Genomic DNA, 26,151 nt, shown 5'->3' on the forward strand with positions numbered 1-26,151 from the left:
TCTTAGATTCCCAACGAGCTGGAAGCAAGATGCTTTAGGGGCCATCTGCCCTTAAGGAAAGAAGGCAGCACTTTGTGCCTTGCAGCTCTAGGGCAATCTAGCACACCCAGAGCAGATGTTCTACTTCTGCCAGGTCAGGCCTGCAAAGAAACTTCGTTTCACAGGCCTTTGTAAGAGATGTTCCCGGTAGGCTGTAAGAGCACTGTGCAGAGCGAGTTGTTTCTCAGCTTCCCAAACAGCCGGAAGCAAGATGCCTTGGGGCCCTTCTCACCCTTTGGAAAGAAGGCAGCACTTTGTGCCTTGCATCTCTAGGGCAATGTAGCACACCCAGAGCAGAAGTTCTACTTCAGCCAGATCAGGCCCGCAAAGAAACTGCGTTTCACAGGCCTTTGTAAGAGATGTTCCCGGTAGGCTGTTAGAGCAATGTGCAGAGCGAGTTGTTTCTTAGATTCCCAACGAGCTGGAAGCAAGATGCTTTAGGGGCCATCTGCCCTTAAGGAAAGAAGGCAGCACTTTGTGACTTGCAGCTCTAGGGCAATGTAGCACACCCAGAGCAGATGTTCTACTTCTCCCAGGTCAGGCCTGAAAAGAAACTGCGTTTCACATGCCTTTGTAAGAGATGTTCCCTGTAGGCTGTTAGAGCACTGTGCAGAGCGAGTTGTTAATTAGCTTCCCAAAGAGCTGGAAGCAAGATGCTTTAGGGGCCATCTGCCCTTAAGGAAAGAAGGCAGCACTTTGTGCCTTGCAGCTCTAGGGCAATGTAGCACACCAAGAGCAGATGTTCTACTTCAGCCGTATCAGGCCTGCAAAGAAACTGCGTTTCACAGGCCTTTGTAAGAGATGTTCCCGGTAGGCTGTAAGAGCACTGTGCAGAGGGACTTGTTTCTTAGCTTCCCAAAGAGCTGGAAGCAAAATGCTTTGCGACTCATCTGCCCCTTTGGAAAGAAGGCAACACTTTGTGTCTTGCAGGTCTAGGGCAATGTAGCACACCCAGAGCAGATGTTCTACTTCTTCAAGGTCAGTCCTGCAAAGAAACTTCGTTTCACAGTCCTTTGTAAGAGATGTTCCCAGTAGGCTGTTAGAGCACTGTGCAGAGCGAGTTGTTTCTCAGCTTCCCAAACAGCCGGAAGCAAGATGCTTTTGGGCCCTTCTCACCCTTTGGAAAGAAGGCAGCACTTTGTGCCTTGCAGCTCTAGGGCAATGTAGCACACCCACAGCAGAAGTTCTACTTCAGCCAGATCAGGCCCGCAAAGAAACTGCGTTTCACAGGCCTTTGTAAGAGATGTTCCCGGTAGGCTGTTAGAGCACTGTGCAGAGCGAGTTGTTTCTTAGATTCCCAACGAGCTGGAAGCAAGATGCTTTAGGGGCCATCTGCCCTTAAGGAAAGAAGGCAGCACTTTGTGCCTTGCAGCTCTAGGGCAATGTAGCACACCCAGAGCAGATGTTCTACTTCTGCCAGGTCAGGCCTGCAAAGAAACTTCGTTTCACAGGCCTTTGTAAGAGATGTTCCCGGTAGGCTGTTAGAGCACTGTGCAGAGCGAGTTGTTTCTTAGCTTCCCAAAGAGCTGGAAGCAAAATGCTTTGAGACTCATCTGCCCCTTTGGAAAGAAGGCAGCACTTTGTGCCTTGCAGCTCTAGGGCAATGTAGCACACCCAGAGCAGATGTTCTACTTCTCCCAGGTCAGGGCTGCATAGACACTTCGTTTCACAGGCCCTTGTAGGAGATGTTCCCGGTAGGCTGTAAGAGCACTGTGCAGAGCGACTAGTTTCTTAGCTTCCCAGAGAGCTGGCAGCAAGATTCTTTGGGGCCCATCTGCCCCTATGGAAAGAACGCAGCACTTTGTGCCTTGCAGCTCTAGGGCAATGCAGCACACCCCGAGCAGAAGTTCTACTTCAGCCAGATCAGGCCCGCAAAGAAACTGTGTTTCACAGGCCTTTGTAAGAGATGTTCCCGGTAGGCTGTTAGAGCACTGTGCAGAGCGAGTTGTTTCTTAGCTTCCCAAAGAGCTGGAAGCAAGATACTTTAGGGGCCATCTGCCCTTAAGGAAAGAAGGCAGCACTTTGTGCCTTGCAGCTCTAGGGCAATGTAGCACACCCCGAGCAGAAGTTCTACTTCAGCCAGATCTGGCCTGCAAAGAAACTGCGTTTCACAGGCCTTTGTAAGAGATGTTCCCGGTAGGCTGTTAGAGCACTGTGCAGAGCGAGTTGTTTCTCAGCTTCCCAAACAGCCGGAAGCAAGATGCCTTGGGGCCCTTCTCACCCTTTGGAAAGAAGGCAGCACTTTGTGCCTTGCAGCTCTAGGGCAATGTAGCACACCCAGAGCAGAAGTTCTACTTCAGCTAGATCAGACCTGCAAAGAAACTGCGTTTCACAGGCCTTTGTAAGAGATGTTCCCGGTAGGCTGTTAGAGCACTGTGCAGAGCGAGTTGTTTCTTAGCTTCCCAAAGAGCTGGAAGCAAGATGCTTTACGGGCCATCTGCCCTTAAGGAAAGAAGGCAGCGCTTTGTGCCTTGCAGCTCTAGGGCAATGTAGCACACCCAGAGCAGATGTTCTACTTCTCCCAGGTCAGGCCTGAAAAGAAACTGCGTTTCACAGGCCTTTGTAAGAGATGTTCCCTGTAGGCTGTTAGAGCACTGTGCAGAGCGAGTTGTTTCTTAGCTTCCCAAAGAGCTGGAAGCAAGATGCTTTAGGGGCCATCTGCCCTTAAGGAAAGAAGGCAGCACTTTGTACCTTGCATCTCTAGGGCAATGTAGCACACCCAGAGCAGAAGTTCTACTTCAGCCGTATCAGGCCTGCAAAGAAACTGCGTTTCACAGGCCTTTGTAAGAGATGTTCCCGGTAGGCTGTTAGAGCACTGTGCAGAGGGACTTGTTTCTTAGCTTCCCAAAGAGCTGGAAGCAAATTCTTTGGGGCCCTTCTCACCCTTTGGAAAGAAGGCAGCACTTTGTGCCTTGCAGCTCTAGGGCAATGTAGCACACCCAGAGCAGAAGTTCTACTTCAGCTAGATCAGACCTGCAAAGAAACTGCATTTCACAGGCCTTTGTAAGAGATGTTCCCAGTAGGCTGTTAGAGCACTGTGCAGAGCGAGTTGTTTCTCAGCTTCCCAAACAGCCGGAAGCAAGATGCTTTTGGGCCCTTCTCACCCTTTGGAAAGAAGGCAGCACTTTGTGCCTTGCAGCTCTAGGGCAATGTAGCACACCCTGAGCAGAAGTTCTACTTCAGCCAGATCTGGCCTGCAAAGAAACTGCGTTTCACAGGCCTTTGTAAGAGATGTTCCCGGTAGGCTGTTAGAGCACTGTGCAGAGCGAGTTGTTTCTCAGCTTCCCAAACAGCCGGAAGCAAGATGCTTTGGGGCCCTTCTCACCCTTTGGAAAGAAGGCAGCACTTTGTGCCTTGCAGCTCTAGGGCAATGTAGCACACCCAGAGCAGATGTTCTACTTCTCCCAGGTCTGGCCTGAAAAGAAACTGCGTTTCACAGGCCTTTGTAAGAGATGTTCCCTGTAGGCTGTTAGAGCACTGTGCAGAGCGAGTTGTTTCTTAGCTTCCCAAAGAGCTGGAAGCAAGATGCTTTAGGGGCCATCTGCCCTTAAGGAAAGAAGGCAGCACTTTGTGCCTTGCAGCTCTAGGGCAATGTAGCACACCCAGAGCAGATGTTCTACTTCTGCCAGGTCAGGCCTGCAAAGACACTTCGTTTCACAGGCCCTTGTAGGAGATGTTCCCGGTAGGCTGTAAGAGCACTGTGCAGAGCGACTAGTTTCTTAGCTTCCCAGAGAGCTGGAAGCAAGATGCTTTGGGGCCCATCGCCCCTATGGAAAGAACGCAGCACTTTGTGCCTTGCAGCTCTAGGGCAATGCAGCACACCCCGAGCAGAAGTTCTACTTCAGCCAGATCAGGCCCGCAAAGAAACTGCGTTTCACAGGCCTTTGTAAGAGATGTTCCCGGTAGGCTGTTAGAGCACTGTGCAGAGCGAGTTGTTTCTTAGCTTCCCAAAGAGCTGGAAGCAAGATGCTTTACGCGCCATCTGCCCTTAAGTAAAGAACGCAGCACTTTGTGCCTTGCAGCTCTAGGGCAATGTAGCACACCCAGAGCAGATGTTCTACTTCTCCCAGGTCAGGCCTGAAAAGAAACTGCGTTTCACAGGCCTTTGTAAGAGATGTTCCCTGTAGGCTGTTAGAGCACTGTGCAGAGCGAGTTTTTTCTTAGCTTCCCAAAGAGCTGGAAGCAAGATGCTTTAGGGGCCATCTGCCCTTAAGGAAAGAAAGCAGCACTTTGTGCCTTGCATCTCTAGGGCAATGTAGCACACCCAGAGCAGATGTTCTACTTCAGCCGTATCAGGCCTGCAAAGAAACTGCGTTTCACAGGCCTTTGTAAGAGATGTTCCCGGTAGGCTGTTAGAGCACTGTGCAGAGCGACTTGTTTCTTAGCTTCCCAAAGAGCTGGAAGCAAGATGCTTTCGGGCCCTTCTCACCCTTTGGAAAGAAGGCAGCACTTTGTGCCTTGCAGCTCTAGGGCAATGTAGCACACCCACAGCAGAAGTTCTACTTAAGCCAGATCTGGCCCGCAAAGAAACTGCGTTTCACAGGCCTTTGTAAGAGATGTTCCCGGTAGGCTGTTAGAGCACTGTGCAGAGCGAGTTGTTTCTTAGCTTCCCAGAGAGCTGGAAGCAAGATGCTTTGGGGCCCGTTAATTTTATACCCTGCTACTTTGCTGTAGTTGTTGATTATTTCTAATAGTTTTTCTGTGGATTCTTTGGGGTTTTCTATGTATAAGATCATGTCGTCTGCAAACAACGCGAGTTTTACTTCTTCGTTACCGATTTGGATTCCTTTCATTTTTTTTTCCTGCCGAATTGCTCTGGCCAGCACCTCCAGTACTATGTTGAATAGGAGTGGTGAAAGTGGGCACCCTTGTCTTGTTCCTGTCCTCAGAGGGATGGCTTTCAGCTTTTGTCCATTGAGTATGATGTTGGCTGTGGGTCTATCATATATGGCCTTTATTCTGTTGAGGTACTTTCCTTCTATACCCGTTTTACTGAGGGTTTTTATCATAAATGGGTGTTGGATCTTGTCGAATGCTTTCTCTGCGTCTATTGAGATGATCATGTGGTTTTTGTTTTTCATTTTGTTGATGTAGTGTATCACGTTGATTGACTTGCGGGTGTTGAACCATCCCTGTGTCCCTGGTATAAATCCCACTTGATCATGGTGTATAATCTTTTTGATGTATTGCTGTAATCGGTTTGCCAAAATTTGGTTGAGGATTTTTGCATCTATGTTCATCAGTGATATCGGCCTGTAGTTCTCCTTCTTTGTGTTGTCCTTGTCAGGTTTGGGGATCAGAGTGATGTTGGCTTCATAGAATGTGTTAGGGAGTTCTCCATCTTTCTCAATTTTCTGGAACAGTTTGAGGAGAATAGGTACAAAGAACTCACACTGCTTAACAACAAAAAAACAAACAACCCGATCAAAAAATGGGCAGAGGACATGAACAGACATTTCTCCAAAGAAGATATGAACATGGCCAATAGACACATGAAAAGATGTTCATCATCGCTAATCATCAGGGAAATGCAAATCAAAACTACACTAAGATATCACCTTACCCCCGTTAGATTGGCAAAAACATCCAAAACCAAGAACGACAAATGTTGCAGAGGTTGTGGACAAAGAGGAACCCTCATACACTGTTGGTGGGAATGCAAACTGGTACAGCCACTATGGAAAACAGTATGGAGATTTCTCAAAAAGTTAAAAATAGAAATACCCTATGACCCAGCCATCCCATTACTGGGTATCTATCCTAAGAACCTGATATCAGATATCTCAAGAGTCCGTTGCACCCCTATGTTCATCGCAGCATTATTTACAATAGCCAAGACGTGGAACCAGCCTACATGCCCAGAAACTGATGATTGGATAAAGAAGATGTGGTATATATACACAATGGAATACTACTCAGCCATAAAAAAAGACGAAAGTGGCCCATTCACAACAAGGTGGATGGACCTCGAGGGCATTATGTTAAGCGAAATAAGTCAGTCAGAGAAAGACGAACTCTATATGACTCCACTCATAGGTGGAAATTAGTATATTGAGAAGGAGATCTGATCGGTGGTTACCAGGGAAAAGGGGGGGTGGGGGGAGGGCACGGAGGGGGAAGTGGTGTTCCCACAACATGACTAACAAAAATGTACAACTGAAATTTCACAAGCTTGTAATCCGTCATAAGATTAATAAACAAACAAACAAAAAAAAAAAAAAGATGCTTTGGGGCCCATCTGCCCCTATGGAAAGAACGCAGCACTTTCTGCCTTGCAGCTCTAGGGCAACGTAGCACACCCAGAGCAGAAGTTCTACTTCAGCCAGATCAGGCCCGCAAAGAAACTGCGTTTCACAGACCTTTGTAAGAGATGTTCCCGGTAGGCTGTTAGAGCACTGTGCAGAGCGAGTTGTTTCTTAGCTTCCCAAAGAGCTGGAAGCAAAATGCTTTGAGACTCATCTGCCCCTTTGGAAAGAAGGGAGCACTTTGTGCCTTGCAGCTCTAGGGCAATGTAGCACACCCAGAACAGATGTTCTACTTCTGCCAGGTCAGGCCTGCAAAGACACTTCGTTTCACAGGCCCTTGTAGGAGATGTTCCCGGTAGGCTGTAAGAGCACTGTGCAGAGCGACTAGTTTCTTAGCTTCCCAGAGAGCTGGCAGCAAGATGCTTTGGGGCCCATCTGCCCCTATGGAAAGAACGCAGCACTTTGTGCCTTGCAGCTCTAGGGCAATGCAGCACACCCCGAGCAGAAGTTCTACTTCAGCCAGATCAGACCTGCAAAGAAACTGCGTTTCACAGGCCTTTGTAAGAGATGTTCCCGGTAGGCTGTTAGAGCACTGTGCAGAGCGAGTTGTTTCTTAGCTTCCCAACGAGCTGGAAGCAAGATGCTTTAGGGGCCATCTGCGCTTAAGGAAAGAAGGCAGCACTTTGTGCCTTGCAGCTCTAGGGCAATGTAGCACACCCAGAGGAGATGTTCCACTTCTGCCAGGTCAGGCCTGCAAAGACACTTCGTTTCACAGGCCCTTGTAGGAGATGTTCCCGGTAGGCTGTAAGAGCACTGTGCAGAGCGACTAGTTTCTTAGCTTCCCAGAGAGCTGGAAGCAAGATGCTTTGGGGCCCTTCTCACCCTTTGGAAAGAAGGCAGCACTTTGTGCCTTGCAGCTCTAGGGCAATGTAGCACACCCACAGCAGAAGTTCTACTTAAGCCAGATCTGGCCCGCAAAGAAACTGCGTTTCACAGGCCTTTGTAAGAGATGTTCCCGGTAGGCTGTTAGAGCACTGTGCAGAGCGAGTTGTTTCTTAGCTTCCCAGAGAGCTGGAAGCAAGATGCTTTGGGGCCCGTTAATTTTATACCCTGCTACTTTGCTGTAGTTGTTGATTATTTCTAATAGTTTTTCTGTGGATTCTTTGGGGTTTTCTATGTATAAGATCATGTCGTCTGCAAACAACGCGAGTTTTACTTCTTCGTTACCGATTTGGATTCCTTTCATTTTTTTTTCCTGCCGAATTGCTCTGGCCAGCACCTCCAGTACTATGTTGAATAGGAGTGGTGAAAGTGGGCACCCTTGTCTTGTTCCTGTCCTCAGAGGGATGGCTTTCAGCTTTTGTCCATTGAGTATGATGTTGGCTGTGGGTCTATCATATATGGCCTTTATTATGTTGAGGTACTTTCCTTCTATACCCGTTTTACTGAGGGTTTTTATCATAAATGGGTGTTGGATCTTGTCGAATGCTTTCTCTGCGTCTATTGAGATGATCATGTGGTTTTTGTTTTTCATTTTGTTGATGTAGTGTATCACGTTGATTGACTTGCGGGTGTTGAACCATCCCTGTGTCCCTGGTATAAATCCCACTTGATCATGGTGTATAATCTTTTTGATGTATTGCTGTAATCGGTTTGCCAAAATTTGGTTGAGGATTTTTGCATCTATGTTCATCAGTGATATCGGCCTGTAGTTCTCCTTCTTTGTGTTGTCCTTGTCAGGTTTGGGGATCAGAGTGATGTTGGCTTCATAGAATGTGTTAGGGAGTTCTCCATCTTTCTCAATTTTCTGGAACAGTTTGAGGAGAATAGGTACAAAGAACTCACACTGCTTAACAACAAAAAAACAAACAACCCGATCAAAAAATGGGCAGAGGACATGAACAGACATTTCTCCAAAGAAGATATGAACATGGCCAATAGACACATGAAAAGATGTTCATCATCGCTAATCATCAGGGAAATGCAAATCAAAACTACACTAAGATATCACCTTACCCCCGTTAGATTGGCAAAAACATCCAAAACCAAGAATGACAAATGTTGCAGAGGTTGTGGAGAAAGAGGAACCCTCATACACTGTTGGTGGGAATGCAAACTGGTACAGCCACTATGGAAAACAGTATGGAGATTTCTCAAAAAGTTAAAAATAGAAATACCCTATGACCCAGCCATCCCATTACTGGGTATCTATCCTAAGAACCTGATATCAGATATCTCAAGAGTCCGTTGCACCCCTATGTTCATCGCAGCATTATTTACAATAGCCAAGACGTGGAACCAGCCTACATGCCCAGAAACTGATGATTGGATAAAGAAGATGTGGTATATATACACAATGGAATACTACTCAGCCATAAAAAAAGACGAAAGTGGCCCATTCACAACAAGGTGGATGGACCTCGAGGGCATTATGTTAAGCGAAATAAGTCAGTCAGAGAAAGACGAACTCTATATGACTCCACTCATAGGTGGAAATTAGTATATTGAGAAGGAGATCTGATCGGTGGTTACCAGGGAAAAGGGGGGGTGGGGGGAGGGCACGGAGGGGGAAGTGGTGTTCCCACAACATGACTAACAAAAATGTACAACTGAAATTTCACAAGCTTGTAATCCGTCATAAGATTAATAAACAAACAAACAAACAAACAAAAAAAGATGCTTTGGGGCCCATCTGCCCCTATGGAAAGAACGCAGCACTTTCTGCCTTGCAGCTCTAGGGCAATGTAGCACACCCAGAGCAGAAGTTCTACTTCAGCCAGATCAGGCCCGCAAAGAAACTGCGTTTCACAGGCCTTTGTAAGAGATGTTCCCGGTAGGCTGTTAGAGCACTGTGCAGAGCGAGTTGTTTCTTAGCTTCCCAAAGAGCTGGAAGCAAAATGCTTTGAGACTCATCTGCCCCTTTGGAAAGAAGGCAGCACTTTGTGCCTTGCAGCTCTAGGGCAATGTAGCACACCCAGAGCAGATGTTCTACTTCTTCCAGGTCAGTCCTGCAAAGAAACTGCGTTTCACAGTCCTTTGTAAGAGATGTTCCCGGTAGGCTGTCAGAGCACTGTGCAGAGCGAGTTGTTTCTTAGCTTCCCAAAGAGCTGGAAGCAAGATGCTTTGGGGCCCTTCTCACCCTTTGGAAAGAAGGCAGCACTTTGTGCCTTGCAGCTCTAGGGCAATGTAGCACACCCAGAGCAGAAGTTCTACTTCAGCCAGATCAGGCCCGCAAAGAAACTGCGTTTCACAGGCCTTTGTAAGAGATGTTCCCGGTAGGCTGTTAGAGCACTGTGCAGAGCGAGTTGTTTCTTAGATTCCCAACGAGCTGGAAGCAAGATGCTTTAGGGGCCATCTGCCCTTAAGGAAAAAAGGCAGCACTTTGTGCCTTGCAGCTCTAGGGCAATGTAGCACACCCAGAGCAGATGTTCTACTTCTGCCAGGTCAGGCCTGCAAAGAAACTTCGTTTCACAGGCCTTTGTAAGAGATGTTCCCGGTAGGCTGTTAGAGCACTGTGCAGAGCGAGTTGTTTCTTAGCTTCCCAAAGAGCTGGAAGCAAAATGCTTTGAGACTCATCTGCCCCTTTGGAAAGAAGGCAGCACTTTGTGCCTTGCAGCTCTAGGGCAATGTAGCACACCCAGAGCAGATGTTCTACTTCTTCCAGGTCAGTCCTGCAAAGAAACTGCGTTTCACAGTCCTTTGTAAGAGATGTTCCCGGTAGGCTGTCAGAGCACTGTGCAGAGCGAGTTGTTTCTTAGCTTCCCAAAGAGCTGGAAGCAAGATGCTTTGGGGCCCTTCTCACCCTTTGGAAAGAAGGCAGCACTTTGTGCCTTGCAGCTCTAGGGCAATGTAGCACACCCAGAGCAGAAGTTCTACTTCAGCCAGATCAGGCCCGCAAAGAAACTGCGTTTCACAGGCCTTTGTAAGAGATGTTCCCGGTAGGCTGTTAGAGCACTGTGCAGAGCGAGTTGTTTCTTAGATTCCCAACGAGCTGGAAGCAAGATGCTTTAGGGGCCATCTGCCCTTAAGGAAAGAAGGCAGCACTTTGTGCCTTGCAGCTCTAGGGCAATGTAGCACACCCAGAGCAGATGTTCTACTTCTGCCAGGTCAGGCCTGCAAAGAAACTTCGTTTCACAGGCCTTTGTAAGAGATGTTGCCGGTAGGCTGTAAGAGCACTGTGCAGAGCGAGTTGTTTCTTAGCTTCCCACAGAGCTGGAAGCAAGATGCTTTGGGGCCCTTCTCACCCTTTGGAAAGAAGGCAGCACTTTGTGCCTTGCAGCTCTAGGGCAATGTAGCACACCCAGAGCAGAAGTTCTACTTAAGCCAGATCTGGCCCGCAAAGAAACTGCGTTTCACAGGCCTTTGTAAGAGATGTTCCCGGTAGGCTGTTAGAGCACTGTGCAGAGCGAGTTGTTTCTTAGCTTCCCAGAGAGCTGGAAGCAAGATGCTTTGGGGCCCGTTAATTTTATACCCTGCTACTTTGCTGTAGTTGTTGATTATTTCTAATAGTTTTTCTGTGGATTCTTTGGGGTTTTCTATGTATAAGATCATGTCGTCTGCAAACAACGCGAGTTTTACTTCTTCGTTACCGATTTGGATTCCTTTCATTTTTTTTTCCTGCCGAATTGCTCTGGCCAGCACCTCCAGTACTATGTTGAATAGGAGTGGTGAAAGTGGGCACCCTTGTCTTGTTCCTGTCCTCAGAGGGCTGGCTTTCAGCTTTTGTCCATTGAGTATGATGTTGGCTGTGGGTCTATCATATATGGCCTTTATTATGTTGAGGTACTTTCCTTCTATACCCGTTTTACTGAGGGTTTTTATCATAAATGGGTGTTGGATCTTGTCGAATGCTTTCTCTGCGTCTATTGAGATGATCATGTGGTTTTTGTTTTTCATTTTGTTGATGTAGTGTATCACGTTGATTGACTTGCGGGTGTTGAACCATCCCTGTGTCCCTGGTATAAATCCCACTTGATCATGGTGTATAATCTTTTTGATGTATTGCTGTAATCGGTTTGCCAAAATTTGGTTGAGGATTTTTGCATCTATGTTCATCAGTGATATCGGCCTGTAGTTCTCCTTCTTTGTGTTGTCCTTGTCAGGTTTTGGGATCAGAGTGATGTTGGCTTCATAGAATGTGTTAGGGAGTTCTCCATCTTTCTCAATTTTCTGGAACAGTTTGAGGAGAATAGGTACAAAGAACTCACACTGCTTAACAACAAAAAAACAAACAACCCGATCAAAAAATGGGCAGAGGACATGAACAGACATTTCTCCAAAGAAGATATGAACATGGCCAATAGACACATGAAAAGATGTTCATCATCACTAATCATCAGGGAAATGCAAATCAAAACTACACTAAGATATCACCTTACCCCCGTTAGATTGGCAAAAACATCCAAAACCAAGAACGACAAATGATGCAGAGGTTGTGGAGAAAGAGGAACCCTCATACACTGTTGGTGGGAATGCAAACTGGTACAGCCACTATGGAAAACAGTATGGAGATTTCTCAAAAAGTTAAAAATAGAAATACCCTATGACCCAGCCATCCCATTACTGGGTATCTATCCTAAGAACCTGATATCAGATATCTCAAGAGTCCGTTGCACCCCTATGTTCATCGCAGCATTATTTACAATAGCCAAGACGTGGAACCAGCCTACATGCCCAGAAACTGATGATTGGATAAAGAAGATGTGGTATATATACACAATGGAATACTACTCAGCCATAAAAAAAGACGAAAGTGGCCCATTCACAACAATGTGGATGGACCTCGAGGGCATTATGTTAAGCGAAATAAGTCAGTCAGAGAAAGACGAACTCTATATGACTCCACTCATAGGTGGAAATTAGTATATTGAGAAGGAGATCTGATCGGTGGTTACCAGGGAAAAGGGGGGGTGGGGGGAGGGCACGGAGGGGGAAGTGGTGTTCCCACAACATGACTAACAAAAATGTACAACTGAAATTTCACAAGCTTGTAATCCGTCATAAGATTAATAAACAAACAAACAAACAAACAAAAAAAGATGCTTTGGGGCCCATCTGCCCCTATGGAAAGAACGCAGCACTTTCTGCCTTGCAGCTCTAGGGCAATGTAGCACACCCAGAGCAGAAGTTCTACTTCAGCCAGATCAGGCCCGCAAAGAAACTGCGTTTCACAGGCCTTTGTAAGAGATGTTCCCGGTAGGCTGTTAGAGCACTGTGCAGAGCGAGTTGTTTCTTAGCTTCCCAAAGAGCTGGAAGCAAGATGCTTTGGGGCCCTTCTCACCCTTTGGAAAGAAGGCAGCACTTTGTGCCTTGCAGCTCTAGGGCAATGTAGCACACCCAGAGCAGATGTTCTACTTCTGCCAGGTCAGGCCTGCAAAGAAACTTCGTTTCACAGGCCTTTGTAAGAGATGTTGCCGGTAGGCTGTAAGAGCACTGTGCAGAGCGACTTATTTCTTAGCTTCCCAGAGAGCTGGAAGCAAGATGCTTTGGGGCCCTTCTCACCCTTTGGAAAGAAGGCAGCACTTTGTGCCTGGCAGCTCTAGGGCAATGTAGCACACCCAGAGCAGAAGTTCTATTTCAGCTACATCACACCTGCAAAGAAACTGCGTTTCACAGGCCTTTGTAAGAGATGTTCCCTGTAGGCTGTTAGAGCACTGTGCAGAGCGAGTTGTTTCTTAGCTTCCCAAAGAGCTGGAAGCAAGATGCTTTAGGGGCCATCTGCCCTTAAGGAAAGAAGGCAGCACTTTGTGCCTTGCAGCTCTAGGGCAATGTAGCACACCCAGAGCAGATGTTCTACTTCTGCCAGGTCAGGCCTGCAAAGAAACTTCGTTTCACAGGCCCTTGTAAGAGATGTTCCCGGTAGGCTGTTAGAGCACTGTGCAGAGCGAGTTGTTTCTTAGCTTCCCAAAGAGCTGGAAGCAAGATGCTTTGGGGCCCTTCTCACCCTTTGGAAAGAAGGCAGCACTTTGTGCCTTGCAGCTCTAGGGCAATGTAGCACACCCAGAGCAGAAGTTCTACTTAAGCCAGATCTGGCCCGCAAAGAAACTGCGTTTCACAGGCCTTTGTAAGAGATGTTCCCGGTAGGCTGTTAGAGCACTGTGCAGAGCGAGTTGTTTCTTAGCTTCCCAGAGAGCTGGAAGCAAGATGCTTTGGGGCCCGTTAATTTTATACCCTGCTACTTTGCTGTAGTTGTTGATTATTTCTAATAGTTTTTCTGTGGATTCTTTGGGGTTTTCTATGTATAAGATCATGTCGTCTGCAAACAACGCGAGTTTTACTTCTTCGTTACCGATTTGGATTCCTTTCATTTTTTTTTCCTGCCGAATTGCTCTGGCCAGCACCTCCAGTACTATGTTGAATAGGAGTGGTGAAAGTGGGCACCCTTGTCTTGTTCCTGTCCTCAGAGGGCTGGCTTTCAGCTTTTGTCCATTGAGTATGATGTTGGCTGTGGGTCTATCATATATGGCCTTTATTCTGTTGAGGTACTTTCCTTCTATACCCGTTTTACTGAGGGTTTTTATCATAAATGGGTGTTGGATCTTGTCGAATGCTTTCTCTGCGTCTATTGAGATGATCATGTGGTTTTTGTTTTTCATTTTGTTGATGTAGTGTATCACGTTGATTGACTTGCGGGTGTTGAACCATCCCTGTGTCCCTGGTATAAATCCCACTTGATCATGGTGTATAATCTTTTTGATGTATTGCTGTAATCGGTTTGCCAAAATTTGGTTGAGGATTTTTGCATCTATGTTCATCAGTGATATCGGCCTGTAGTTCTCCTTCTTTGTGTTGTCCTTGTCAGGTTTGGGGATCAGAGTGATGTTGGCTTCATAGAATGTGTTAGGGAGTTCTCCATCTTTCTCAATTTTCTGGAACAGTTTGAGGAGAATAGGTACAAAGAACTCACACTGCTTAACAACAAAAAAACAAACAACCCGATCAAAAAATGGGCAGAGGACATGAACAGACATTTCTCCAAAGAAGATATGAACATGGCCAATAGACACATGAAAAGATGTTCATCATCGCTAATCATCAGGGAAATGCAAATCAAAACTACACTAAGATATCACCTTACCCCCGTTAGATTGGCAAAAACATCCAAAACCAAGAACGACAAATGATGCAGAGGTTGTGGAGAAAGAGGAACCCTCATACACTGTTGGTGGGAATGCAAACTGGCACAGCCACTATGGAAAACAGTATGGAGATTTCTCAAAAAGTTAAAAATAGAAATACCCTATGACCCAGCCATCCCATTACTGGGTATCTATCCTAAGAACCTGATATCAGATATCTCAAGAGTCCGTTGCACCCCTATGTTCATCGCAGCATTATTTACAATAGCCAAGACGTGGAACCAGCCTACATGCCCAGAAACTGATGATTGGATAAAGAAGATGTGGTATATATACACAATGGAATACTACTCAGCCATAAAAAAAGACGAAAGTGGCCCATTCACAACAATGTGGATGGACCTCGAGGGCATTATGTTAAGCGAAATAAGTCAGTCAGAGAAAGACGAACTCTATATGACTCCACTCATAGGTGGAAATTAGTATATTGAGAAGGAGATCTGATCGGTGGTTACCAGGGAAAAGGGGGGGTGGGGGGAGGGCACGGAGGGGGAAGTGGTGTTCCCACAACATGACTAACAAAAATGTACAACTGAAATTTCACAAGCTTGTAATCCGTCATAAGATTAATAAACAAACAAACAAACAAACAAAAAAAGATGCTTTGGGGCCCATCTGCCCCTATGGAAAGAACGCAGCACTTTCTGCCTTGCAGCTCTAGGGCAATGTAGCACACCCAGAGCAGAAGTTCTACTTCAGCCAGATCAGGCCCGCAAAGAAACTGCGTTTCACAGGCCTTTGTAAGAGATGTTCCCGGTAGGCTGTTAGAGCACTGTGCAGAGCGAGTTGTTTCTTAGCTTCCCAAAGAGCTGGAAGCAAGATGCTTTGGGGCCCTTCTCACCCTTTGGAAAGAAGGCAGCACTTTGTGCCTTGCAGCTCTAGGGCAATGTAGCACACCCAGAGCAGATGTTCTACTTCTGCCAGGTCAGGCCTGCAAAGAAACTTCGTTTCACAGGCCTTTGTAAGAGATGTTGCCGGTAGGCTGTAAGAGCACTGTGCAGAGCGACTTATTTCTTAGCTTCCCAGAGAGCTGGAAGCAAGATGCTTTGGGGCCCTTCTCACCCTTTGGAAAGAAGGCAGCACTTTGTGCCTGGCAGCTCTAGGGCAATGTAGCACACCCAGAGCAGAAGTTCTATTTCAGCTACATCACACCTGCAAAGAAACTGCGTTTCACAGGCCTTTGTAAGAGATGTTCCCTGTAGGCTGTTAGAGCACTGTGCAGAGCGAGTTGTTTCTTAGCTTCCCAAAGAGCTGGAAGCAAGATGCTTTAGGGGCCATCTGCCCTTAAGGAAAGAAGGCAGCACTTTGTGCCTTGCAGCTCTAGGGCAATGTAGCACACCCAGAGCAGATGTTCTACTTCTGCCAGGTCAGGCCTGCAAAGAAACTTCGTTTCACAGGCCCTTGTAAGAGATGTTCCCGGTAGGCTGTTAGAGCACTGTGCAGAGCGAGTTGTTTCTTAGCTTCCCAAAGAGCTGGAAGCAAGATGCTTTGGGGCCCTTCTCACCCTTTGGAAAGAAGGCAGCACTTTGTGCCTTGCAGCTCTAGGGCAATGTAGCACACCCACAGCAGAAGTTCTACTTAAGCCAGATCTGGCCCGCAAAGAAACTGCGTTTCACAGGCCTTTGTAAGAGATGTTCCCGGTAGGCTGTTAGAGCACTGTGCAGAGCGAGTTGTTTCTTAGCTTCCCAGAGAGCTGGAAGCAAGATGCTTTGGGGCCCGTTAATTTTATACCCTGCTACTTTGCTGTAGTTGTTGATTATTTCTAATAGTTTTTCTGTGGATTCTTTGGGGTTTTCTATGTATAAGATCATGTCGTCTGCAAACAACGCGAGTTTTACTTCTTCGTTACCGATTTGGATTCCTTTCATTTTTTTTTCCTGCCGAATTGCTCTGGCCAGCACCTCCAGTACTATGTTGAATAGGAGTGGTGAAAGTGGGCACCCTTGTCTTGTTCCTGTCCTCAGAGGGATGGCTTTCAGCTTTTGTCCATTGAGTATGATGTTGGCTGTGGGTCTATCATATATGGCCTTTATTCTGTTGAGGTACTTTCCTTCTATACCCGTTTTACTGAGGGTTTTTATCATAAATGGGTGTTGGATCTTGTCGAATGCTTTCTCTGCGTCTATTGAGATGATCATGTGGTTTTTGTTTTTCATTTTGTTGATGTAGTGTATCACGTTGATTGACTTGCGGGTGTTGAACCATCCCTGTGTCCCTGGTATAAATCCCACTTGATCATGGTGTATAATCTTTTTGATGTATTGCTGTAATCGGTTTGCCAAAATTTGGTTGAGGATTTTTGCAGCTATGTTCATCAGTGATATCGGCCTGTAGTTCTCCTTCTTTGTGTTGTCCTTGTCAGGTTTGGGGATCAGAGTGATGTTGGCTTCATAGAATGTGTTAGGGAGTTCTCCATCTTTCTCAATTTTCTGGAACAGTTTGAGGAGAATAGGTACAAAGAACTCACACTGCTTAACAACAAAAAAACAAACAACCCGATCAAAAAATGGGCAGAGGACATGAACAGACATTTCTCCAAAGAAGATATGAACATGGCCAATAGACACATGAAAAGATGTTCATCATCGCTAATCATCAGGGAAATGCAAATCAAAACTACACTAAGATATCACCTTACCCCCGTTAGATTGGCAAAAACATCCAAAACCAAGAACGACAAATGTTGCAGAGGTTGTGGAGAAAGAGGAACCCTCATACACTGTTGGTGGGAATGCAAACTGGTACAGCCACTATGGAAAACAGTATGGAGATTTCTCAAAAAGTTAAAAATAGAAATACCCTATGACCCAGCCATCCCATTACTGGGTATCTATCCTAAGAACCTGATATCAGATATCTCAAGAGTCCGTTGCACCCCTATGTTCATCGCAGCATTATTTACAATAGCCAAGACGTGGAACCAGCCTACATGCCCAGAAACTGATGATTGGATAAAGAAGATGTGGTATATATACACAATGGAATACTACTCAGCCATAAAAAAAGACGAAAGTGGCCCATTCACAACAAGGTGGATGGACCTCGAGGGCATTATGTTAAGCGAAATAAGTCAGTCAGAGAAAGACGAACTCTATATGACTCCACTCATAGGTGGAAATTAGTATATTGAGAAGGAGATCTGATCGGTGGTTACCAGGGAAAAGGGGGGGTGGGGGGAGGGCACGGAGGGGGAAGTGGTGTTCCCACAACATGACTAACAAAAATGTACAACTGAAATTTCACAAGCTTGTAATCCGTCATAAGATTAATAAACAAACAAACAAACAAACAAAAAAAGATGCTTTGGGGCCCATCTGCCCCTATGGAAAGAACGCAGCACTTTGTGCCTTGCAGCTCTAGGGCAATGCAGCACACCCAGAGCAGAAGTTCTACTTCAGCCAGATCAGGCCCGCAAAGAAACTGCGTTTCACAGGCCTTTGTAAGAGATGTTCCCGGTAGGCTGTTAGAGCACTGTGCAGAGCGAGTTGTTTCTTAGCTTCCCAAAGAGCTGGAAGCAAGATGCTTTACGGGCCATCTGCCCTTAAGGAAAGAAGGCAGCACTTTGTGCCTTGCAGCTCTAGGGCAATGTAGCACACCCAGTGCAGATGTTCTACTTCTCCCAGGTCAGGCCTGAAAAGAAACTGCGTTTCACAGGCCTTTGTAAGAGATGTTCCCGGTAGGCTGTTAGAGCACTGTGCAGAGCGAGTTGTTTCTTAGCTTCCCAAAGAGCTGGAAGCAAGATGCTTTAGGGGCCATCTGCCCTTAAGGAAAGAAGGCAGCACTTTCTGCCTTGCATCTCTAGGGCAATCTAGCACACCCAGAACAGATGTTCTACTTCTGCCAGGTCAGGACTGCAAAGAAACTTCGTTTCACAGGCCTTTGTAAGAGATGTTGCCGGTAGGCTCTAAGAGCACTGTGCAGAGCGACTTGTTTCTTAGCTTCCCACAGAGCTGGAAGCACGATGCTTTGGGGCCCTTCTCACCCTTTGGAAAGAAGGCAGCACTTTGTGCCTTGCAGCTCTAGGGCAATGTAGCACACCTAGAGCAGAAGTTCTACTTCAGCTAGATCAGACCTGCAAAGAAACTGCGTTTCACAGGCCTTTGTAAGAGATGTTCCCGGTAGGCTGTTAGAGCACTGTGCAGAGCGAGTTGTTCCTTAGCTTCCCAGAGAGCTGGAAGCAAGATGCTTTGGGGCCCGTTAATTCTATACCCTGCTACTTTGCTGTAGTTGTTATTTCTAATAGTTTTTCTGTGGATTCTTTGGGGTTTTCTATGTATAAGATCATGTCGTCTGCAAACAACGCGAGTTTTACTTCTTCGTTACCGATTTGGATTCCTTTCATTTTTTTTTCCTGCCGAATTGCTCTGGCCAGCACCTCCAGTTCTATGTTGAATAGGAGTGGTGAAAGTGGGCACCCTTGTCTTGTTCCTGTCCTCAGAGGGATGGCTTTCAGCTTTTGTCCATTGAGTATGATGTTGGCTGTGGGTCTATCATATATGGCCTTTATTATGTTGAGGTACTTTCCTTCTATACCCGTTTTACTGAGGGTTTTTATCATAAATGGGTGTTGGATCTTGTCGAATGCTTTCTCTGCGTCTATTGAGATGATCCTGTGGTTTTTGTTTTTCATTTTGTTGATGTAGTGTATCACGTTGATTGACTTGCGGGTGTTGAACCATCCCTGTGTCCCTGGTATAAATCCCACTTGATCATGGTGTATAATCTTTTTGATGTATTGCTGTAATCGGTTTGCCAAAATTTGGTTGAGGATTTTTGCATCTATGTTCATCAGTGATATCGGCCTGTAGTTCTCCTTCTTTGTGTTGTCCTTGTCAGGTTTGGGGATCAGAGTGATGTTGGCTTCATAGAATGTGTTAGGGAGTTCTCCATCTTTCTCAATTTTCTGGAACAGTTTGAGGAGAATAGGTACAAAGAACTCACACTGCTTAACAACAAAAAAACAAACAACCCGATCAAAAAATGGGCAGAGGACATGAACAGACATTTCTCCAAAGAAGATATGAACATGGCCAATAGACACATGAAAAGATGTTCATCATCGCTAATCATCAGGGAAATGCAAATCAAAACTACACTAAGATATCACCTTACCCCCGTTAGATTGGCAAAAACATCCAAAACCAAGAACGACAAATGTTGCAGAGGTTGTGGACAAAGAGGAACCCTCATACACTGTTGGTGGGAATGCAAACTGGTACAGCCACTATGGAAAACAGTATGGAGATTTCTCAAAAAGTTAAAAATAGAAATACCCTATGACCCAGCCATCCCATTACTGGGTATCTATCCTAAGAACCTGATATCAGATATCTCAAGAGTCCGTTGCACCCCTATGTTCATCGCAGCATTATTTACAATAGCCAAGACGTGGAACCAGCCTACATGCCCAGAAACTGATGATTGGATAAAGAAGATGTGGTATATATACACAATGGAATACTACTCAGCCATAAAAAAAGACGAAAGTGGCCCCTTCACAACAATGTGGATGGACCTCGAGGGCATTATGTTAAGCGAAATAAGTCAGTCAGAGAAAGACGAACTCTATATGACTCCACTCATAGGTGGAAATTAGTATATTGAGAAGGAGATCTGATCGGTGGTTACCAGGGAAAAGGGGGGGTGGGGGGAGGGCACGGAGGGGGAAGTGGTGTTCCCACAACATGACTAACAAAAATGTACAACTGAAATTTCACAAGCTTGTAATCCGTCATAAGATTAATAAACAAACAAACAAACAAACAAAAAAAGATGCTTTGGGGCCCATCTGCCCCTATGGAAAGAACGCAGCACTTTCTGCCTTGCAGCTCTAGGGCAATGTAGCACACCCAGAGCAGAAGTTCTACTTCAGCCAGATCAGGCCCGCAAAGAAACTGCGTTTCACAGGCCTTTGTAAGAGATGTTCCCGGTAGGCTGTTAGAGCACTGTGCAGAGCGAGTTGTTTCTTAGCTTCCCAAAGAGCTGGAAGCAAGATGCTTTGGGGCCCTTCTCACCCTTTTGAAAGAAGGCAGCACTTTGTGCCTTGCAGCTCTAGGGCAATGTAGCACACCCAGAGCAGAAGTTCTACTTCAGCCAGATCAGGCCCGCAAAGAAACTGCGTTTCACAGGCCTTTATAAGAGATGTTCCCGGTAGGCTGTTAGAGCACTGTGCAGAGCGAGTTGTTTCTTAGATTCCCAACGAGCTGGAAGCAAGATGCTTTAGGGGCCATCTGCCCTTAAGGAAAGAAGGCAGCACTTTGTGCCTTGCAGCTCTAGGGCAATGTGGCACACCCAGAGCAGATTTTCTACTTCTTCCAGGTCAGGCCTGCAAAGAAACTTCGTTTCACAGGCCTTTGTAAGAGATGTTCCCGGTAGGCTGTAAGAGCACTGTGCAGAGTGACTTGTTTCTTAGCTTCCCACAGAGCCGGAAGCAAGATGCTTTGGGGCCCTTCTCACCCTTTGGAAAGAAGGCAGCACTTTGTGCCTTGCAGCTCTAGGGCAATGTAGCACACCCAGAGCAGAAGTTCTACTTCAGCTACATCACACCTGCAAAGAAACTGCGTTTCACAGGCCTTTGTAAGAGATGTTCCCTGTAGGCTGTTAGAGCACTGTGCAGAGCGAGTTGTTTCTTAGCTTCCCAAAGAGCTGGAAGCAAGATGCTTTAGGGGCCATCTGCCCTTAAGGAAAGAAGGCAGCACTTTGTGCCTTGCAGCTCTAGGGCAATGTAGCACACCCAGAGCAGATGTTCTACTTCTGCCAGGTCAGGCCTGCAAAGAAACTTCGTTTCACAGGCCCTTGTAAGAGATGTTCCCGGTAGGCTGTTAGAGCACTGTGCAGAGCGACTTGTTTCTTAGCTTCCCAAAGAGCTGGAAGCAAGATGCTTTGGGGCCCTTCTCACCCTTTGGAAAGAAGGCAGCACTTTGTGCCTTGCAGCTCTAGGGCAATGTAGCACACCCACAGCAGAAGTTCTACTTAAGCCAGATCTGGCCCGCAAAGAAACTGCGTTTCACAGGCCTTTGTAAGAGATGTTCCCGGTAGGCTGTTAGAGCACTGTGCAGAGCGAGTTGTTTCTTAGCTTCCCAGAGAGCTGGAAGCAAGATGCTTTGGGGCCCGTTAATTTTATACCCTGCTACTTTGCTGTAGTTGTTGATTATTTCTAATAGTTTTTCTGTGGATTCTTTGGGGTTTTCTATGTATAAGATCATGTCGTCTGCAAACAACGCGAGTTTTACTTCTTCGTTACCGATTTGGATTCCTTTCATTTTTTTTTCCTGCCGAATTGCTCTGGCCAGCACCTCCAGTACTATGTTGAATAGGAGTGGTGAAAGTGGGCACCCTTGTCTTGTTCCTGTCCTCAGAGGGATGGCTTTCAGCTTTTGTCCATTGAGTATGATGTTGGCTGTGGGTCTATCATATATGGCCTTTATTATGTTGAGGTACTTTCCTTCTATACCCGTTTTACTGAGGGTTTTTATCATAAATGGGTGTTCGATCTTGTCGAATGCTTTCTCTGCATCTATTGAGATGATCCTGTGGTTTTTGTTTTTCATTTTGTTGATGGAGTGTATCACGTTGATTGACTTGCGGGTGTTGAACCATCCCTGTGTCCCTGGTATAAATCCCACTTGATCATGGTGTATAATCTTTTTGATGTATTGCTGTAATCGGTTTGCCAAAATTTGGTTGAGGATTTTTGCATCTATGTTCATCAGTGATATCGGCCTGTAGTTCTCCTTCTTTGTGTTGTCCTTGTCAGGTTTGGGGGATCAGAGTGATGTTGGCTTCATAGAATGTGTTAGGGAGTTCTCCATCTTTCTCAATTTTCTGGAACAGTTTGAGGAGAATAGGTACAAAGAACTCACACTGCTTAACAACAAAAAAACAAACAACCCGATCAAAAAATGGGCAGAGGACATGAACAGACATTTCTCCAAAGAAGATATGAACATGGCCAATAGACACATGAAAAGATGTTCATCATCGCTAATCATCAGGGAAATGCAAATCAAAACTACACTAAGATATCACCTTACCCCCGTTAGATTGGCAAAAACATCCAAAACCAAGAACGACAAATGTTGCAGAGGTTGTGGACAAAGAGGAACCCTCATACACTGTTGGTGGGAATGCAAACTGGTACAGCCACTATGGAAAACAGTATGGAGATTTCTCAAAAAGTTAAAAATAGAAATACCCTATGACCCAGCCATCCCATTACTGGGTATCTATCCTAAGAACCTGATATCAGATATCTCAAGAGTCCGTTGCACCCCTATGTTCATCGCAGCATTATTTACAATAGCCAAGACGTGGAACCAGCCTACATGCCCAGAAACTGATGATTGGATAAAGAAGATGTGGTATATATACACAATGGAATACTACTCAGCCATAAAAAAAGACGAAAGTGGCCCCTTCACAACAATGTGGATGGACCTCGAGGGCATTATGTTAAGCGAAATAAGTCAGTCAGAGAAAGACGAACTCTATATGACTCCACTCATAGGTGGAAATTAGTATATTGAGAAGGAGATCTGATCAGTGGTTACCAGGGAAAAGGGGGGGTGGGGGGAGGGCACGGAGGGGGAAGTGGTGTTCCCACAACATGACTAACAAAAATGTACAACTGAAATTTCACAAGCTTGTAATCCGTCATAAGATTAATAAACAAACAAACAAACAAACAAAAAAAGATGCTTTGGGGCCCATCTGCCCCTATGGAAAGAACGCAGCACTTTCTGCCTTGCAGCTCTAGGGCAATGTAGCACACCCACAGCAGAAGTTCTACTTCAGCCAGATCTGGCCCGCAAAGAAACTGCGTTTCACAGGCCTTTGTAAGAGATGTTCCCGGTAGGCTGTTAGAGCACTGTGCAGAGCGAGTTGGTTCTTAGCTTCCCAAAGAGCCGGAAGCAAGATGCTTTGGGGCCCGTTAATTTTATACCCTGCTACTTTGCTGTAGTTGTTGATTATTTCTAATAGTTTTTCTGTGGATTCTTTGGGGTTTTCTATGTATAAGATCATGTCGTCTGCAAACAACGCGAGTTTTACTTCTTCGTTACCGATTTGGATTCCTTTCATTTTTTTTTCCTGCCGAATTGCTCTGGCCAGCACCTCCAGTACTATGTTGAATAGGAGTGGTGAAAGTGGGCACCCTTGTCTTGTTCCTGTCCTCAGAGGGATGGCTTTCAGCTTTTGTCCATTGAGTATGATGTTGGCTGTGGGTCTATCATATATGGCCTTTATTATGTTGAGGTACTTTCCTTCTATACCCGTTTTACTGAGGGTTTTTATCATAAATGGGTGTTGGATCTTGTCGAATGCTTTCTCTGCGTCTATTGAGATGATCATGTGGTTTTTGTTTTTCATTTTGTTGATGTAGTGTATCACGTTGATTGACTTGCGGGTGTTGAACCATCCCTGTGTCCCTGGTATAAATCCCACTTGATCATGGTGTATAATCTTTTTGATGTATTGCTGTAATCGGTTTGCCAAAATTTGGTTGAGGATTTTTGCATCTATGTTCATCAGTGATATCGGCCTGTAGTTCTCCTTCTTTGTGTTGTCCTTGTCAGGTTTGGGGATCAGAGTGATGTTGGCTTCATAGAATGTGTTAGGGAGTTCTCCATCTTTCTCAATTTTCTGGAACAGTTTGAGGAGAATAGGTACAAAGAACTCACACTGCTTAACAACAAAAAAACAAACAACCCGATCAAAAAATGGGCAGAGGACATGAACAGACATTTCTCCAAAGAAGATATGAACATGGCCAATAGACACATGAAAAGATGTTCATCATCGCTAATCATCAGGGAAATGCAAATCAAAACTACACTAAGATATCACCTTACCCCCGTTAGATTGGCAAAAACATCCAAAACCAAGAACGACAAATGTTGCAGAGGTTGTGGACAAAGAGGAACCCTCATACACTGTTGGTGGGAATGCAAACTGGTACAGCCACTATGGAAAACAGTATGGAGATTTCTCAAAAAGTTAAAAATAGAAATACCCTATGACCCAGCCATCCCATTACTGGGTATCTATCCTAAGAACCTGATATCAGATATCTCAAGAGTCCGTTGCACCCCTATGTTCATCGCAGCATTATTTACAATAGCCAAGACGTGGAACCAGCCTACATGCCCAGAAACTGATGATTGGATAAAGAAGATGTGGTATATATACACAATGGAATACTACTCAGCCATAAAAAAAGACGAAAGTGGCCCATTCACAACAATGTGGATGGACCTCGAGGGCATTATGTTAAGCGAAATAAGTCAGTCAGAGAAAGACGAACTCTATATGACTCCACTCATAGGTGGAAATTAGTATATTGAGAAGGAGATCTGATCGGTGGTTACCAGGGAAAAGGGGGGGTGGGGGGAGGGCACGGAGGGGGAAGTGGTGTTCCCACAACATGACTAACAAAAATGTACAACTGAAATTTCACAAGCTTGTAATCCGTCATAAGATTAATAAACAAACAAACAAACAAACAAAAAAAGATGCTTTGGGGCCCATCTGGCCCTATGGAAAGAACGCAGCACTTTCTGCCTTGCAGCTCTAGGGCAATGTAGCACACCCAGAGCAGAAGTTCTACTTCAGCCAGATCAGGCCCGCAAAGAAACTGCGTTTCACAGGCCTTTGTAAGAGAAGTTCCCGGTAGGCTGTTAGAGCACTGTGCAGAGCGAGTTGTTTCTTAGCTTCCCAAAGAGCTGGAAGCAAAATGCTTTGAGACTCATCTGCCCCTTTGGAAAGAAGGCAGCACTTTGTGTCTTGCAGGTCTAGGGCAATGTAGCACACCCAGAGCAGATGTTCTACTTCTTCCAGGTCAGTCCTGCAAAGAAACTGCGTTTCACAGTCCTTTGTAAGAGATGTTCCCGGTAGGCTGTTAGAGCACTGTGCAGAGCGAGTTGTTTCTTAGCTTCCCAAAGAGCTGGAAGCAAGATGCTTTGGGGCCCTTCTCACCCTTTGGAAAGAAGGCAGCACTTTGTGCCTTGCAGCTCTAGGGCAATGTAGCACACCCAGAGCAGAAGTTCTACTTCAGCCAGATCAGGCCCGCAAAGAAACTGCGTTTCACAGGCCTTTGTAAGAGATGTTCCCGGTAGGCTGTTAGAGCACTGTGCAGAGCGAGTTGTTTCTTAGATTCCCAACGAGCTGGAAGCAAGATGCTTTAGGGGCCATCTGCCCTTAAGGAAAGAAGGCAGCACTTTGTGCCTTGCAGCTCTAGGGCAATGTAGCACACCCAGAGCAGATGTTCTACTTCTGCCAGGTCAGGCCTGCAAAGAAACTTCGTTTCACAGGCCTTTGTAAGAGATGTTGCCGGTAGGCTGTAAGAGCACTGTGCAGAGCGACTTATTTCTTAGCTTCCCAGAGAGCTGGAAGCAAGATGCTTTGGGGCTCTTCTCACCCTTTGGAAAGAAGGCAGCACTTTGTGCCTTGCAGCTCTAGGGCAATGTAGCACACCCACAGCAGAAGTTCTACTTCAGCTAGATCAGACCTGCAAAGAAACTGCGTTTCACAGGCCTTTGTAAGAGATGTTCCCTGTAGGCTGTTAGAGCACTGTGCAGAGCGAGTTGTTTCTTAGCTTCCCAACGAGCTGGAAGCAAGATGCTTTAGGGGCCATCTGCCCTTAAGGAAAGAAGGCAGCACTTTGTGCCTTGCAGCTCTAGGGCAATGTAGCACACCCAGAGCAGATGTTCTACTTCTGCCAGGTCAGGCCTGCA

This window comes from Equus asinus, chromosome 1 (assembly GCF_041296235.1).
Source record: "Equus asinus isolate D_3611 breed Donkey chromosome 1, EquAss-T2T_v2, whole genome shotgun sequence".
Classification (NCBI taxonomy): domain Eukaryota; kingdom Metazoa; phylum Chordata; class Mammalia; order Perissodactyla; family Equidae; genus Equus; species Equus asinus.